At 37.3% G+C, this 19,197-nt stretch overlaps 1 protein-coding gene across 1 annotated transcript in view; it reads left to right on the top strand.

The window, feature by feature from the left end:
• The first annotated feature begins 299 nt into the window (after positions 1–299).
• LOC108734614 (paired mesoderm homeobox protein 2A-like) overlaps positions 300–19,197 on the top strand; it is a 57,374-nt gene continuing 38,476 nt past the window's right edge. The window contains exon 1 of the mRNA XM_018466246.1: positions 300–646. The gene's annotated coding sequence lies outside the window, so the exon portion shown is untranslated. The remainder of the gene's footprint in view (positions 647–19,197) is intronic.

Raw genomic sequence — 19,197 nt, 5'->3', positions numbered from 1 at the left:
ACCTCTACCCTCGCCACCACCACTTTTTCGCATCCCTTCGGTGTTTAGCCATAATAAACCGTGCAGGAATTCATCCATTCTCCCACCCCCGCCTAAATCGTCCTCGGCGGCGGCGACGCCGTCGTTGAAATAGCGACGCGTCGTTTTACTCAGATCCCCCGGCTCCGGACGGTGTCGGTATCCGGATCACCGGAGTTTCGACGTGATTCCAGTGCGGCGGCTGTGGCATACTGGGTTCCGCCCCCTGCGCAAACGGTTCACCGCGCGTCCTAACATCCAACATGCACCGCCCACATGCAGCCTCCTCATCTTAGTGATATCTCGCGTTTTCATCTGTTGTTTTGGCGACGTCGCGACGATAAGCGCCCTTTCGACGGTGAAACCGCGCGGCGACGGAAAGTCCGGGAAAATCCGGGAAAGCGCATCCCTCAAGCACGAAAAACCGAAAAGTTTGCTGCCGTTTCTTTTACTGTAATATTTCATAAACTGTTAATGTGGTGAATGTAATTATGATTTTAAAACGGTGGTGATTTCTTGAACAGTCAATAGTATACATATTTGGGGTGAAGATTGTCCGTTTATCGTAAACGAAACGTTGGGGATCATCCCCATAGGCAGCATCACGATTTTCGGGGAAAGTCATAAGGTAGGATACATCATTTATTTCATTCTTTAATAAAACAAAAATTTAAACAGAACTCCATAAAATTTACTCATACGTGTGTTTCTCTTAGAAACTATTTGTTACGGTAATAAATGACTTCGATCCGACTATTTTCTAGAATTAACTCTCAAAAGTTATGAATAGTTTTTTTAATTTCTTCAAAAATATTGCTGGAACTGTACCTACTGCTTATTAAAATATGCCTCATGAATGTTTCACAAGGATTTATTGAGATAATCCTACACATGTATAACCACAAAGAAATGGGGAAATGCCACCACTTTAGCCATAGGCAAATAGCAAATATGGGAACTCTTATAGATAAATTGTGCTAGTTATGTATCTGTTTGTGGGAAATATTTAAAAGTTATATCAGGTGGTATACTAAGAATCCGATTGATTCTCCAAAAAAATTTTTAAATTGGGGGTAGCGATCAATTTTTGCTCAGAACCTACCTACCTAACCTGTTGAAGCAGGATAGTCGGTGTTTAACTTATACCAGCTTCTGCTGTACGCCAACTTAATATTGTACAGCTAGTTGATGATTTTTCCTTTAATAAAATTTACACCTTTTTTTTTTTACTAGTTTTATTATTAAAGGATCGAGACTATTCACAATTAAAAATATGTACAACTATTGTAACTTAAATAACTAAATGCGTATTATTGAGAACCGTGCTTATTGATGTATATTGATGAACTCTGTTAGAAAATTTTGGACATGTATTTAAATAAACGAGAAAGAGAAGAACAATTTAAGATGGATAGAGATAGAATTAGAAACTAGTATGAAAAACTTTACAGCAAATGACTACACTTCAGGTAAATGTGATAGATACAATTGAAAAGGTTATGAGAGGAAAATACGGCCCTAATATGATTTTAACGATGAGTCAGGTAAACATTGAATAGGTTACTATTGTATTATGAATTCCAAGAGAAGATTCAAATGTAATATGCACGATAATGTAAATTAGGATGCAAAGAATGTGCAGTTAAAACCAAAATCAATCGAATAAGATATTATTAAATGTGTATATAACTAAAAACTATAAGTATAACAAAAAACAAACGTTTCGGCGAATAGCGACGGAACATAACCTATTCAGAGAATAAAAGGATCGTTGTACCTAAACACTCCATTTACAATCATACACATTTCGGTCACAACCACTATAGTCACACCCAATTAATAGATCATAAAATATTTATAACCCTTAAGGCAAAGATCAATTTAAACAAAAGTATTTTATGCAGGTTTAACATCCTCCCCCCTTCTGCCCTTGATCTCCTCACCCATCTCTTCCCGTAGGTACTTACAGTTTAGAACAGTGATTTGAATTTTGAAAAATTATCATTCAAATTTTTTTTTTTAATTTATGAAGCCATAAAAAATTGTCTCCGCCACATTCTAATATCTAATTCTATTATATAGAATGACCGGCAATCAATGAAAAAATTTTTGAAGCGATTTTGGTCTGGAGCTTCAATTTTGGACAATTCTGTAATTAGCTTTTACATCATAATAGGCACAGTCCGGATTTTGAGCTGTTTTGGTTATTTTATTGCTGCATTCGTTTAATTCCATAAAATTTTAAGAAAATACAGACTATACATATATTATGTCGCATTTATTTTCGATAATTCAATTTTCTGTGTTCGACACAATATACAGATACCATTTAACTTGTCTTAACTTGAAGAAAAATGCTAATGCTTCCTAAAGCAAGAGATTACTGACAAATTGGCAATGCCTTCGCGGCCAGTACGTGGACTTTTTCAGAGGTCCAGCATCGGAGATGGAAGGACTTCTGAAGAAACTCACCACCCGTAAAAGTAGCAAAAAGTTAGGACGAAGCAACCCGAAACAGGACAGCATCAGTCCAGGGATTACTGAATGTCTCGACCTCAAAATCGAGTTCATTTACCTAATGCTTCTTCGATGCTTAAAGAAGAAATTGGAGATATTTCAACTTCATATCATATATATGTTTCAATTTTTATCAATTAAGAAAATTGAGTTTAGTTGGGTTGAATTATCTACCCAATTTTAGTATTCCACCATCATGAAACTAATTGGCGCTAATATAATACTACCTACTTAAATAATAGAAAAAGGAATATCAAATCAAAGGGCTAAAACTTAATCCAATAGAGCTAGTAGAGCATGCAAATGGGCTACTATTCTGTACAAATTCGATAACGTTTGAGATGCAATTCGGTCAAGTGATGATAGTGAGAATGTCACGAAAATAAGGGGGAGGCTGTAGGGGGATAAGCGTCTGTCACCAGAGCCATATAATACGATAATTATACACCAACAGTGAAGCCGCTGATGGTTTCTATGCGCATCCAGTATCGACGGCAACTGTAAATTAAGTCATCATTTTCTACAAAATTCAAAACGATATTAACATTTGGCTGAAAACTTTCGACAATTTAGCCACTATACCTAGTCTCATATTTTCTCGAAGATTGTCCTCTTATAACTTTGAAATAAAACACAATTTTAACAAATTATGACGAAATTATTATCTAATATACATATGCTTGCTACTAAACTTGGGGTATGTATATGTTTATCATCATCATAAGGTCGTCAGTCCTAAGACTGGTTGGACACGCACCTCTACTGTTTCCTATCCTGAGTTAATCTTCGCATTTCTCTAAAACTATAACATTCTATATTCCTAGAAAAGAAATTTTCAGTCTCTCAGAGTCTTTCAGTATCTCTAAGAGCGTCCCTCACAGTCTTTCACAGTCTCTCAGTTATTGCCTAGGTGTTTTTATAGATTTCTCACAGTCTCTGTATGAGAGACTCGAACGATCAAATTGTTAATTCAGAGATTCGAGTCTTTCGTTCAGAGACTGGATACGAAATGAGGATCTCTGGGAGAACGACTCGAATCTCTCGTTCGTTCAGAGACGCTAAACAGTTTTTTTGACAGTCTCTCTCAGCGACACCAGAAAGACTCGATGAGAGACGGATACTTGAGTGTCGCTTTCAGAGACTCTGAGAGACTGAACATTTTTATCTCGGGATCCTTAACTATTTGCGAACAGTAATCTAATCCACATCCAGCACGGGAGATGGAAGGTCCTCTGAAGAAGCTAGTCATGCATGCTAGCGAAACGTTAGGAAGCAATTCCAACCGACTACAGCCTTTAGACCCTAATCAGGTTCACCTACTGGCCGTGAAAACCTTTACCAATTTGTCACCCCTCAGAAACTTTTCTACACCACGTTGTATTTTTCAAAAGATGATACCACGATGATACCACTCTTTGATGGTTGCATGATGTAAAAGAATATCGGCTCTCCATTAGTCACTATAGTGGTTACAACCAATCGAAAAAAGTCCCTTTTTCAAAATTACTGCTATTATGATGCCAATCGCTAAAAAAATCCAACGGCGTACGTAAAGAAGCGTTAGATTTTCACGGTTCTCACGAAACGAAAACGAAAACGGGTATAGGCAACTTCTGTCTTTATCAAATAAGTAGATCTTACTGCAGAAGTACAACAATATTACCGCTAACAACAAACAATACGCCCACAGATTCCATCAGCACTTGAACGGGTTGTAAATGCGATTAGGTGATAAGAACGCGGGCACGCAGGAAACGCTTTTGTCTTACGTTCCAAGGCCTGCTGGTGTGTTATATTAATTACTTAAACAGCGGTGGTGGTGCTAGTGATGGTTTTGGTTGGTGCTAACAGTGGTGAGGTATGAAATAAAAATAATGATTGAGGAGGTGCGATATTTCTTCTTCGTTTTATATGTATGCAGTGACAGATCACAGCTAAAATTAGTAGGGGTGCTGCTTAGGGTTGCCACCTTTTCAGGCTTTACATAAAGTATATCTCGACTAAAAGGTTAAAAAAAAGTACTCAGCATAAAAATAAAGTATTTTATTTTTTGTTTCTAAAAACATATTTTTTGTTACACCTAGCAGCCAGTAACAAATTGCTGTCGCTCTTAAATACATTAATAGCCTCTAAACATGGCAAACAAAGATTTAAGTAAACTAAAAGTTCATTTTTAATTAGTTTTAATGAAACTTTATTCCTGTCGTCCCGCCACTTTGCGTTCATAACAGAGAATACTCTTTCTGTAAATGCTGAAGTGGCCGGAACGGACAGCAAAACTGACACTACTTTGAACAGATTTGGGAAATCATGTTGTTCCGTAAATATAGCTTGCCATTTTTCTGTGCAATATTATTGATGTAAAAAAACTCTGAATTTCGAATAATCGCTTACAAAATTTCGATGTTTAGTTAAGGCCTTAAATAAAGTATTTTTGGGTACTTTATGTGTCTTGTAAAGTATAACGTATGCACAGTCGAAATAGAATACAATACTTTATAATAAAGTACGGGTGGCAACCCTAGTGCTGCTACATCAAACTTTTAGCATTAAAAGAACTTTATAACATTCATGAATATATATACATATGTATACTCTACACAAACGTGGATCATCCTCAGTACACTTAGTCAACAGTGCCCGAATGACAGAGTTCTTTTTCAGAGTTGTCAGATGAATTTTTTATTTCCTAGTGCTTTTTGTGGAAATTTCCGGAAAAAAATTCTTTAAGCAAAAAGAATTCATTTGGTACATAAAAAATACCTTTTTTAGTTATTTATATTTATTTAAAGAAATTTCTATGCTTAAAACTGCGTTACACATAAAAAATTCTTAGGATTTTACATAAAACTAAATAAAAATCCTGTTCTCCCTAAGTTAGCTCTAAATTTCTTAGGTATAGGGAAATTTCCTCAGGCCTGGCAACACTGCTTTTTCCCTCCCTTTAGTAAATTTGAGTGCAGCTTCCTTCACAACTTAAATACTGCGCCGTGGATTTCACAGTTCCATAATAAGATCTTTGTATCTATATTATAAATTGGGGGATGACTACTGTCATCAAGCTAAGTTATTATACATATAATGAATCATCATCGTAAAGTCGTCAGTCCTAAGACTGGTTGTATAGGCACCTCCACTCTTTCCTATCTTGAGCTTAGCTTAGCATTTCCTTAAAACTGGAACATTCCACATCCTTAACTATTTGCGAACAGTAATCTAATGTAGGTCTATCTCTACTCCTCTTAACTCATGTTTCTGCCGCTAATATGTCTCTAACTAGCCCTTCATGTCTGAGAAGGTGTCCTACTAACCTATCTCGCTTATTTCTTATTAACTTCCACAGAGTCCTCTGTTCTCCTATTCTTTCTATTATCTCTTCATTTTTGACCTTCTCTATCACCGGTATCCTTATCATTCGCCTGTAACACCACATTTCGAACATTTCTAGCCTTTTTCCGTTTAACTTATTTGATTCACATTTATGTTGTGATATACGAGGGTGGATTGATAAGTTTCCGGCCTAACCAAGAGATGACGCCACTAGGCCTACCTTGAGGTGACATTCTATAGTACCATCCTTGGATAGCTTGTAGCTATAGTTTCAGCCCGATCTCCTTGCTAGTGTAGGTTTGACAGCACGCTGAACAAGACGCCTCTGTGGTTTTCGTAAAAATGGAAAAGCAGGAAAATCGTGCTGTCATCAAATACTTTTATTTGAAGGGGTTAACGCCGAAGGAAATTAAAAAAGAGATGGACTCAACACTGGGGACATCCTCCCCGTCATATTCAACCGTTAAGCAGTGGGTTTCCGAGTTTAAAAAGGGTCGTGTGAGCACCTCTGATGGGCCTCGCTCAGGACGCCCCGTTGAGGTCACAACTCCAGATATGATCGAAAAAATTCATCAAATAGTGCTGGGAGACCGCAGATTGAAAGTGCGTGAGATAGCTGAGACCTGTAAGATGTCATATGAACGTGTGCAACATATTTTGCACCAACATTTGCATATGGAAAAGCTCTGTGCAAGATGGGTGCCGCGTTTGCTAACAGTCGACCAAAAATTGATTCGAAAAAACATTTCTACCGCAAATTTGTCATTGTATAAGCGTAATCCAAGCGAATTTTTGCGTCGATTCGTAACCGTTGACGAAACGTGGGTCCACCACTACACTCCTGAAACCAAAGAACAGTCTAAACAGTGGATTGGACCAGGGGAACCAACTCCAAAGAAGGCAAAAACAATTTTTCGGCGAACAAGGTTATGGCTACTGTTTTTTGGGATGCAAGAGGTATTATATACATTGATTACCTTGCAAAGGGTAATACTATCACTGGTCAATACTACGCAGACTTATTGCAACGTTTGAGCCACGAGGTGAAAATTAAACGACCTCATCTGGCGAAGAAAAAAATCTTGTTTCATCACGATAACGCACCAGCGCACACGTCAATCGTTGCGACGGCTAAAATCAACGATCTAAAGTTTGAATTGATGCCGCACCCTCCTTACTCTCCAGACCTAGCCCCGAGTGACTATTTTCTGTTCCCTAATCTCAAAAAATGGCTTGGCGGTAAGAGATTTGCGGACAATGAAGAAGTAATCGAAGCTGTAAATGGTTATTTTGAGGAGCTTGACGAATCAGTCTATAGAGATGGCATTAATAGACTGGAACACCGCTATGAGAAATGTATCAGCCTTGGAGGAGATTATGTTGAGAAATAAAAAAAAAAAATTTTTAAAAACCTTGTTTTTCTTGGTCAGGCCGGAAACTTATCAATCCACCCTCGTATACTGTAAGGCACTTAAAATCTAGATTTCGTTAATTATATGATACAATCCTACCACATTATCTGCTAATTTTCTCGTTTAATCATTTTTTATTCGCACTTTGTATTGAAACCCAAATAATGACCCTCATGATCCGTTTACAACAGCGACAACTGCACCGAAGGAGTTGAAGAGGGTGTTACACAATCGCGGCGTGTAATAAGCGTACGCGGTGAGACGTATTGTGCGTGAAATTTGTTTGTGCTCGTGCAGAATGAGCGAGTGAGACGACTTGATTACGTGTTTATTTTTGTATATGTACATATGCGTATGTGTGTGTCGGGTATGCTTGTATAGTAGAGGATCACTCGAGTATTTGTCGAAGTGAAAAACACGATTGTGCGATCGCAATCGTCCATTAAGAGGCGATGGGCCGAAAATAATTCGTTGCATTCGATTGTCCTAATACAATTAGGACAATTAGCCCATGAGGGTAGGTATGCAATACGGACGTATGTTAACCCATCAGAGAAGTGAAAAGTGGTTGTTAAGATGTATTCGAAATTATACGTAAATTAGAGCCGTATTAGCCCAAGTAGGGACTCATGCTTCTTTAGAACTTGTGGGCTCTTTATATGGACCATTAACATCCGTTTTGTACTTATATTCATCATCATTATCATTATAATATCGTCATTTTTAAGACTGGTTGGACACGTGCCTCCACTCATTCCCATTCTGACCTAATTTTCGCGTTATCCTAATACTGGAACATTTCAAATCCTTAACTGTTTGTGAACAGTCTTCTAACGTTCTTATTAATATGACTTACATGTTTACAACATACCTATGTAAGCTGAATTACCTTCGTAAGGCCTTGTCTAAATGTTTGAAATATATATCAGTTGTAGTAGATGATTATACATTGCTTGTACTTAGCTTTACATCAACCCGCTCTTCGGTTTTGTCACCAATTTATCAAAACTGCCTATGACGCGCTGATGAGAAGGACCTTGGAACACTCCATTCGGGTGATTATAAAGTGAAGACTGTGGAAAATTTTTCATTTTTTTTTTAAAGCCCATCGTGTGATTTATCGAAATAGAAGGGGTTTCTTTTAAACAGAAGGGTTTAGGTCGATAGGAGTTTCATCGCTGTGTTCCTCTTCACCCAAGATTTCATTTGATACTCCACACTCCCTAAAGGCTAAAGTTATTGTTACCACTCAATATAACGCCAGTTTATGACAATTCTGACATTTGATAACTTTTAACCTCCCGCCAAATTCTTTCTCTAATCCCTTAAATATGGAATGACAGCTATATAAAATATCACACGGGTTCTTCTTAGAGTTAGGTTTAGACCATTGCTTAGCATTTGGGAGGCACCGGTTCGATTCCAGCTCCATCTGTCTCTCCAAATATTTCTGTGGTTTCCTTGGATCACTTAAGCAAATGGTGAGGCAGTAATATTACACAGATAATATTTCACTCTCTTCTATCTTCATTTCGTACTTTCCATCTTTCTCACCCCAACCAGCACCCACCCATTTCCATGATTCCTAAAAGGAGACTGAAGAGAGACTTCTTCCCTACCCTCCATATAGTCCGAAGGGACTCACCAAGGTTGGTAGCTAGTGGGAATGAAACATACAAAAGAAGAAGACCCCTCAAATATGCTTTAACTAACCATCTTTACGAGTTAACATAATTTTAACGAAAACCTGCTGCAAGACTGTCAGATTGCAAAATCAACCGATGCTCCTGACTGACATTCCTAAAGTGTTATGCACCGTGGATTAGTGCCAAGGGTTTAATTAGGTTATTGTGAGAATGGCATCCCTATAAGGCATTGGCAAAATGTTATACACCACGACTACAGTACCCACCACTCCTTCGATGGGCTCAACTATATAGTCTTTCACTACATTTCTGAATCATAAGCGAGATAAGTTGGTAGAGTATATTCTCAAGCATGGGGGATTAGTTACAAACATGTTGAAAGCAGAAATACAAGTCAAGAGTAGAGGTAGACCTAGATTAGCTTAGTATATCCAAATATGTAATGTTCTAGTTTTAGGGAAATGCGAAGATTAGCGTGTCCAACCAGTCTTAAGACTGACGTCTCATAAAAGTGATGATGATACTAGATTATCATAAATGACAACATTAAAGTCTCTTCCTATAAAGCACAAATATCAATCACGCTCCTAATTAGTTGTATCAAATTATCGCACGTATCTAATACTAGCAAAGCCAACTTAAGACCCATATTAAGTGTATCTCAGTCCATGGGCTAACACGAAAGTAGCAGTTTTTACATTTTATTTTTAAGCAATGTACAAAAATGACGACAGATCCCATCAAAACATAAGACACCATCCTTTTTCCGCATTCGTCAATATATTAAGACTTTGGGCTAGGTTATGTTATTTTCGTTCTGATTTTTATCTGTTCATGAAAAATATACAACGTAGATTTGGAGAATTGCTTGAAAGCCAGTTGGAAAACTAACTAGCTTCGAAAGTATTAAACAAAGAGCCTATATTACAGTTTATAGTAAAATAATAATTCATTTGTCTTTCCGTCACTCCTTATAGCGTCGAAAACAGGTATAAAGATTAGAGATGCAGTACAGACATGTATAAATATCACAAGCAAAGCTAAGAATTATTTCATTACATGATGATTCTTGTACTAATAATAAAATAAAACGCTTAGAAGCCCGAGAAAATGAAACATCTTTGAAACAAAGGTCATAAAAAAAATACCGCCAATCTTTTTGTAATTGTTGGGTATGCTTGTATTAGGTTGGTACTTCTTTCTGTTACCCATATGGAAGTGCCTGAGTTCGGTTCAATTTGCACAATGACTTTGTTTGGGTTTAAAGCGGGCCACGATGTGATTATAACAATTATGCCCTGGATGCGACACCGCATTAAATTGTTACATCCTGTGCAGGGTCCGGATAATATCTAGTAAATCGCCAACGCTGATGTTTCATAAACTTACAGTAACACATACATATAGATACATATACAATAGTTGCAAAAACTGCACCTATCTTTGGGCCTTTCTTCTTGTTATGGATAGATATACATTTAATAGCGTCCCCTCCACTCTTTCAGGTTATGAAAAAGTTTGTATCACACAGAGAATATTCTCAAGAAGCACCGGATAATAATTTTGCCGGGATCTGTTTTTGTTCACATTGATAAATGTAAGATTCAATTGAAAAAAAAACAACATTCTGGATACTGAAAATAAACCTGAGGCGTAGTCAGCTAATTCTGCAAGGCCGTATCATCAGAGGAGACAGTTGCACAATTCTTTATTACAAACACCTACTTATGGTCGTTTCATTCTAATTTTGCCGGTTTAGGATTATAAACTCAAAATTGTAAATCTCATACTGTATTAGTTGTTACTGGAATAATAAATCTAGTGACCCGTGCCTATACCGACTACAACGAAGAGAGAGATACCCTTACTGAATTTATAAAATTAAATTTATTTAAACATCTTTCTTTCTTTTTAAACGGTTTGTAAAGTGTGGAGTGGAATGGCCTAGTGGTTTAGGCCATTCCTTAGCATTCGGAAGGATGCCGGTTCGATTCCGGGCCCGTCTGCCTTGGTCCAAGTTTTTCTGTGATTCCCTTGGATCAGTTAGACAAATGCTGGGGCAGTAATATTCCACCGATAATCTTTCATTCTCTTCTGTCTTCATTTCGTCCGTCTCATCTTTCTCACCCGAACCACCACCACCCACCCATCCTCACGGAGGCTGAAGAGGGCCTTCCGCCCTATCTTCCGGCGTAGTCCGGGGGGACTGCCCGCCCACCAGCATTACTGGTTGGTGGGAATGAAACACCCAAAAGTTTCTTTTTTGTTTTGTGTCCCTTTTATTACGATGTGAATTCGAGCCCCTTATAATAGAAACTAATTCCGATTTAACAGCTTCTGAAGAAGATTACACTTTTTTATATTTTTTGTATTTACTTTCTAAAATTAACTTATCAAAATCTTCATTTGTTGTACTCTAACTTTTGATATTTGCATTATGTACATTATGATTATATCATTTAAATACGCATTGAAAATAAGTAGGACACATTTGAATTAGAGTGAATCTTCTTTTCGAGGAGGTTCTCAATTCGACTGTATTTTTTTATGTGTGTATGATACGCGATTTCTTCGCTAATTGTGTAACTCTTTCTCTGTTTATTTAAAAGATTGTGTGTAATCCCATTCCATCTAAATTTAAAGAAACATTCCATGTCCAGAAGTGGAACATTAGAGGCTTATAATAAAATGGTTGGAGAAATCAACGCAGCCTTGAGTTTGTGTTTGTGAATATAGGCACCTTATTATTTGATTGTTCTTGCTCGCTTAGTGTAAACCCAGCTTTATGTGCAACATGCGCCGTGTAGAATGCACAGCCGCGCCGTCGTGGCATACATGACCATCATTAAATTTACAGAGCACACATAATAATACTAATAATAATAATAATAATAATGACGACGATGATGATAATAACAACAGTAGTAACAGCAGTTGTCGGCGAGGTAAGTTGATCATAGGGGATCGGTAATTCTATTAGAGTGGATATCCCTTACTGTGGGCCCCTCTCAGTTAGCGAATTAAGCCCTAATCATACGTATGCAATGCAATTTGTAGCTACTTTGGCTCCTCCGCTCATGGGGCGATATAATATGCTAATGAGAACTAATTCAGACGACGCACACTACGTTTTGCAATTGATATTAATGGCCGGTCGTACAACGTAAGCCGTTATCAATGTTATCACTAGGGACTCGAGCTGGGCTAGGTAACTAACTCCGTAGACGACTACGAAACTACGACGATGCCACGATCACGATGACAAAGTAATTGAATATTAATAGAACTTCCGGTAAGCTGTGTTTGTCTACGTTTCCGGACGTAAGGAACTGACGTTTGACTGAGATCTAACCTAGAAGTAAGTCAGACATTATGTCGAATCCGAAACATTGAAGACGACGTTTGGATTAATTTGGTCTTTTACTTTTTGTAATGTTATTGGTTTTTTCGTGTTAATTTACGTTGAAATTTAAAAGAACATATGTGTATTCTAATTTTAAAAAAGCCTTTTTCAATAATATCCCATACGCATAACTAGAATAACTTTTCTTGCACCCGAACTATATAAATACAGTAAAAGCTCTTTATTCGCGGGGTATACGTTCCATAAATATGCCGCGAATACGGAAACCGTGGATGTGGAACGATAATTAGTATTGAATCATAGGGGATACGTTCTAAGGTTCCAAAATAAACCAATATGTATCAGAATAAAATCAATTTACTGATAAATTCGCAATTAAAATTAATCGTTATAATCAGCTTTTGACAAAGTTGTTGTTTTGAATTAGTTCACTCGGTTATATCTTGTATAAAAGTCGCATCGACACGAACCAATAGGACACACTCAAAAGATGCCGATACGTTAAGGGGATTCAGTAGTACATGCGCCGTAGAGTAAAACATGCTTATCGGTTCTAGATATCATGAGTTTAATGTTTGGAACAGAGGTTTGAAATTTTGTAGTAAGGTAGATAAAGAATTGCTATAAAGCCTGTCGAAGGCCATTTTTAATTTTTTTAATTTCTATTGAAAATACGTGTCCTACAATAAGCATCAACTTTAAGCACTTGTCAAAGCTCTTAATGACCATATTACTGAAAACCAAAAACGTACCGAGTTAGTGTGAACCTTTGCTTGTTACTATACAAAAAATTACATGTTTATCTCGCAGCGTTAAATCACAATGTTTAGAATAGAAACCCAGGTTTTCGGAAAAATTCACACTAGGCACGAGCGGTCTGTTGCGGCCAATCCCCTTAATAAATGACAGCGAATCATTTCCTGTTTATAAACAGTTTCGGTATACCGATTTCACCCGCGAATAAGGAAACCGTGAATAAGAAACTTTTACTGTACCCCGAGTTGGTTGCTAACAATCACGGTAGTTTATTAGTGGTTATTGAAAAATTATTCATGTGATACCTAATTCTTCTAACAATCTCATTATTATTTTTAATAGAAGTAACGGTTGACGAAATAGAACGATTCGATTGCAATAATATTGCTTCTAATCCGAATTTAATGACGATAAATATCGGTGCGGGTCATAAGCGCTAATATTAATCGTCCGTGATATGTCTCAATAAAATCTCCATCTAATAACTGAGCCCAATAAAGTGGCTAGTTGTTCTTATTAAATTGTTATGCTCTTACAACAGTCAATTCGTTGAGAGAATAAGATCATTTCATTATAATAACCTCTACGAGACGAGTTCTTGCGTAGCAATCACAACCATTTTCAGTAGGTAATAAATTAATTACTTCGTTAGAGACAATTAGGAGCGTGCACTTCGAAAAAGTCTCAATAAACACGACCAGAACTAAATATAGCCGAACTCGGTTATAACCAAATGGTCAATTTTCATGAACGAAATTTAGAAATAAAATTATATTCCGTTTAAATATGTACTATTCATACTTGAACACAACGAACAGATATATTATATCACTATAATAACGAATGATCGACTTTAGCAAACGTCGATCAAGTGTAAGGAATTAACAAACGAATATTCCTTTATTAGAAACTAACTTCAAAATATAGGGTTGTTAGGAAAGTCATTTCGTTTTTTTTTTGTGGAAATGAAAGACAGTTTTCGTATAATAAACAAATACTTTATTAAATTATATATTGACCGTTCTGGTCCAACACCTTTTGCCATCTTTCTGGTAGTAGCATAATTCCACGCTCATAAAATTTTTGGTCTTTGCTGGCAAAAAACTGATCGAGGAGGTTTTTGACCTCCTCATTTGAGGTGAAGGTTTTACCGTCTAAAAAATTTTGGAGTGACCGGAACAAATAATAATCCGATGGTGCCAGGTCTGGAGAATATGGTGGGTGTAGCATTGTATCCCATTCAAGCTGTAAAAGCTTTTGGCGAGTGACCAAACTTGTGTGAGGTCTCGCGTTGTCTTGGTGAAACACTACACCTTTCCTGTTGATTAGTTCTGACCTTTTCTGTTGAAGTGCATCATTCAGTTTGTCCAGCTGATGACAGTAGACTTCCGAATTAATCGTTGTGTTATCCGGTAAAAGCTCAAAAAAAACGATTCCTTTAAAATCCCACCAAACAGACAGCATCACCTTTTTTTGGTGAATATCGGCTTTGGAAATGGTTTGAGCCGGTTCATCTTTTTTGCTCCATGACCTCTTGCGTTTGACGTTGTTGTATACAACCCATTTTTCGTCCCCAGTGATGATGCGCTTCAAAAACGGATCATTTTCGTGACGTTTGAGAAGCGAATCGCAGACGTCAATGCGGCGACACAGATTTCTCTCTGTGAGAACATGGGGAACCCATACATCGAGCTTCGAGGATAATCCCAGGCCTTTCAAGTGGTCATAAACTGTTGAATTTGATAAATTTAACCTCAATCCGATCTCACGTGTTGTTATTCGCCGGTTCACATCAACTAATGCCTTTATCGCGTCTTTATCAGCTTCAACCGGCCTTCCCGAACGTGGTGCATCTTCGACATCAAAATTGCCGGATCGAAATTTAGCGAACCAGTTCTGGCACTGGCGTACTGTCAACACACCTTCTCCATACACATCAGTCAATTTCTTTCTGGCTTGAACAGCATTTTTACCCTTTCTGTAGTAAAACAGTAAGATATGTCGAAAATGCTGCTTATCGCTCTCCATATTTAAAAGGGCACCAACCAAAAACTACTGCGTAGAATTAATTGGAATTTTTCACACACAAGCCTTGCTATATGAGCTCTCAAAGCATATAAAAATTATACGGCTTAAATGTGAAGTTGGGTGCAAAAGAATACAATTAAATCCTCTGTCGGGAAAAAACGAAATGACTTTCCGAACAACCCGATAAAATGACTGGGCACTTCACAGTCATCATTATCATCATCTAGGGTCGTCAGTCCTATGGCCGGTTGAACACGTACCTCGACTCTTTTCATTCCTAAGTAAACAATAAGATAGGTGGGCGATTGATGTTCATGCTTTATAGGAAGACTTTAATGTTGCCATTTATGATAATCTACTATCATCATCATTTTCCTAGGGTCGTCAGTCTTAGGACTGGTTGAACACGCATCTTCGTTCTTTCTTACTCTGCGCTAGTCTTTGCATTTCCCAGGCAGTTATAAAATCGACCCTGATCTTTTGCGTACGTAAGCAGCCTCTAACCGCTGCAACATTTAATACTATTATTCGGTTATCTCTTTTTACTTTGTCTGTATTCCTCATGAAGCATTTTGTAATTTAACAAGGGCGTGTTCAAAACACAGCAAATGGGAACAAGGAGAAAAAGATACGTCCACTTTTACAGATCTACTGTGGACTTTGCCAATTCTGACAGTCCCAACTGCAGTACCTCATGCCTGAGAACCTATCTCGCCAATTTATTATTAACTTCTACAGAATCCTCTGTTCTCCTACTTTATGTAATACTTCCTCATTTCTAACCTTCTGTATCCACGGTATCCTCATCATTCGTCTGCAACAACACAATTCGAACGCTTCCAACCCTTTTTTTTGCGCCTCGCCCACCGCTCACGTTTCGCACTCGTACAGAGTCGTGCTTGAGACATAGAACTTTAATAATCTTTTTCGAATTTCTAAATTAACGGAAAAAAATAAAAGTGTATTCTTTTTGTTAATGGCGATTCAATAGTACAAAATGTAAATTATACAAAAGTATTTAGCAGAATTAGTTTAAATTTAATTCCCAGCCACAAGTTTTAGTAATGAACCTATACATATACGTATTTTAGATTGTTTGAAAGGTTTTCTTCCATTACGTATTTTTTGTCGCTTTCTTTCGGAATATGTTTAATTTTTATGAACTGTTTTTTTTTATTTCTGAAAGGAATATTAACGTTTTTTTTTTATTTACTAAAATATTAATGAAAAACAGCTGTAACAGCCGTCTATAACGAATAAAATTCTTAGCTCTTTCGAGTTCGTTATAGCCGAGTTCGATTATAGGCAGTAAACAGTAAAGATCATAAAGATATTTTACATGAAATTATTTCCCTATTTCATCGTGTTCAACTATTCAGTGGGCATAGCAACCGAACAAACTATTTTCCGCTATTTGACAAATAAATTCCCGAGGAAGTTCTTAGGAATATTTTCAACGGCAAATCCCGAATCTCGGAGGGCTCGAGGATGTCGTTGAGAGGATTAAATTTTGACGCAGACGTACTCGGGTATTACGTTTATTTCATCGACCCATTAAAAAGTTTTATGAGATTATAACTCGCCACATTACTAAATAGGTAGAGGTAGGTGGATGTATTTAAAAGACTCGGATGCACTTTAACTTTGAACTTTTAACGTGAAAATTATAATGGAATAAGACGATTATTGGCTGTAACTTTTATGGGGAGAAGACATAAAGTGGGTACTTACATAGGTACAGACACACTTAAATATACCTGTATATTATGTACTACCCCTACGTATACGTGGAGAAGGAGCGAACGGAATGGAGTGGAGCAGCCAGAGGCATCGACGTCACTTTTTAATTTAATCTCCCATGACTGAAGCGAGCAGACTGGACAACTTTTCCTTCGACGAACGATTCAAAATCTACCCAAAAGTTCACTTTTACCTTGTAGTTTCTGGTTTTTACATATCAAGTTAAGAAATTAAATACAACATGGAACACTCTCCGTGGTGTCGTCATATTTTTTTATCATCATCATCATCATCATAGGGTCGTCACTCCTAAAACTGGTTGAACGCGTACCTACACTCATTTTATTCCTAAGCTAATCTTCGCATTTCTATCAAACATCCTTAACTATCTGTGAACAATAATCTAATTTAAGTCAGTCTCTATTACTCTTAACTCCTGTTTCTTCTTCTAACAGTCTCTAAGTAGCCCTTCATGCTTGAGAAGAAGTAAACTTCTTATTGACTTCCTTAGCGCCCTCTGTTCTGCTACTCTATCGAATATCTCCTCATTTCGAATCTTGTATATCCACGGTATCCTCATCATTCCCATGTAACATCACATTTCGAACGATCGTAACTTTTTCTTTTGGGGTCAATTTCACCTTTCCTTACCCTTACACTTCGCTCGCTAAGCGGAAAAACGTCTACGATGGGGTGTTATAAAAATACCGTGGATAGAAAATGTTATGAATGAGAGGATATTATAAAGAATAGGTGGAACAAGGGGTGTTAATTTAAGGATTACAAATACGCCATATCAGTAGGACACTTTCCGAGATACGACTAGTTAGAGCTATATTAGAGGCAGAAGCAGGAGTAAGTAGAAGAAGAGAAAGAGTTAAATTGGATTGGTGGTTAACTTGAAGGAGGTGTAAACAGCATTTTTTTTTTGCAGTTTGCCTATATTCGCGACAACAACGATAAGCTAACACAGAGACTACCTGGACTTTTCAATAAATTTTGAGTACTAGTCATTTCAAAGGGTAATGTAATCCTAGGATGTCAACTCGTACCAAATTAGAAGACAATATCGGGTAACATCGATTTTACTGAATTAATTAATATAAAACGTCAATCTAATGCATTAAATTTCCCTTTTATTTCGTTTTTCGTTTTTTGGACTTGGACACCATGTTCTATGCTTTTATCCAAACTCGTTTATAAATTTAATAAAATCGCACGCCTGGCTGTCGCCGACCGTAGCAACAACTACGGACGGACCGACCTATCGACGACACGACAGCGCGTTCAGTAGCCGTTTTTAGCAGTCAGAAGTACGGGCTATGTTGGTCGAATTAGTAGCAAATTAATTCTGATTAAGTTAACTACATTAACTAGATACGTGACATCACATGCAGCGACTCACTTAACGTTGAATAAATCCATGTATCTGTGTACGTTTACGTACAATATATACACCAGATAAAGATAGCATACGTGTATGAACGCAATATGAGTGCTATTACACTCTGTCGTCTTTGTACTGTGTATATTATAATATCTTTAACTGGATCTGAGGCGACGACGGTAGATCCTTCGGTACGAATTATTAACGTTAATCTAACATAAATTCAGGAGATGTTAGAGACAGCTTTAAATAAAGTGGAAAGGGTATTGACAAAACAGTATTGTATAAAAAAAATGAAAGTAAAACAAAAATACTGGTATGTAAGGGATGAAAACATAGGGAAAGAACGAATATAGGAGACGAAAGATTTGAAGAAGTGGCTGTTTTTTGATATCTATTAGGAAGTCAGATAAGTCAGGACGGAAGGAGTAGCAGGGATATAAAGCAGAGGATAACACAGAGTCGAGTCGTCTTCAATAAAACGAAGTCTTTTCTATGCTGGGGAATGATTAATTTAGAAATTCGAAGATTGTTAAAGGTGTATATTTGAAGCGAGGCGATGTACGGGTGCGAACATGGACGGTGGGCACGGCGAATAGAAAACGTTAAATGCGTTCGAAATGTGGTGTTATTAGAGAATGATGAGGATACCGTGGATAGAGAAGGTTAGAAATGAAGAGGTATTAGAAAGAATAGGAGAACAGAGGACTCTATGGAAGTCAATAAAATATAGGCGACCTAGGTTGGTAGGACACCTTCTCAGGCATGAAGGTCTAGTCAGAAACAGGAGTTAAGAGGAGTAGAGGTAGATTTAAACTAGATTACTGTTTTCAAATAGTTAAGGATGTGAGATGTTCTAGTTTTAGGGAAATGCAAAGATTAGCTCAGGATAGGAAGGAGTGGAGGTGCATGTCCAGCCAGTCTTAGGACTGACTTAAATTCAGGCAGAATCGACATCAACTGTTGTATACATTGAAAGACACCTAATTATGTAGTATC

The sequence above is a fragment of the Agrilus planipennis genome, unplaced genomic scaffold (assembly GCF_000699045.2).
Source record: "Agrilus planipennis isolate EAB-ADULT unplaced genomic scaffold, Apla_2.0 scaffold79, whole genome shotgun sequence".
Taxonomy (NCBI): Eukaryota; Metazoa; Arthropoda; class Insecta; order Coleoptera; family Buprestidae; genus Agrilus; species Agrilus planipennis.
Note: the sequence above shows the minus strand (reverse complement) of the source record. Positions and strands in the feature narration are given on the sequence as shown.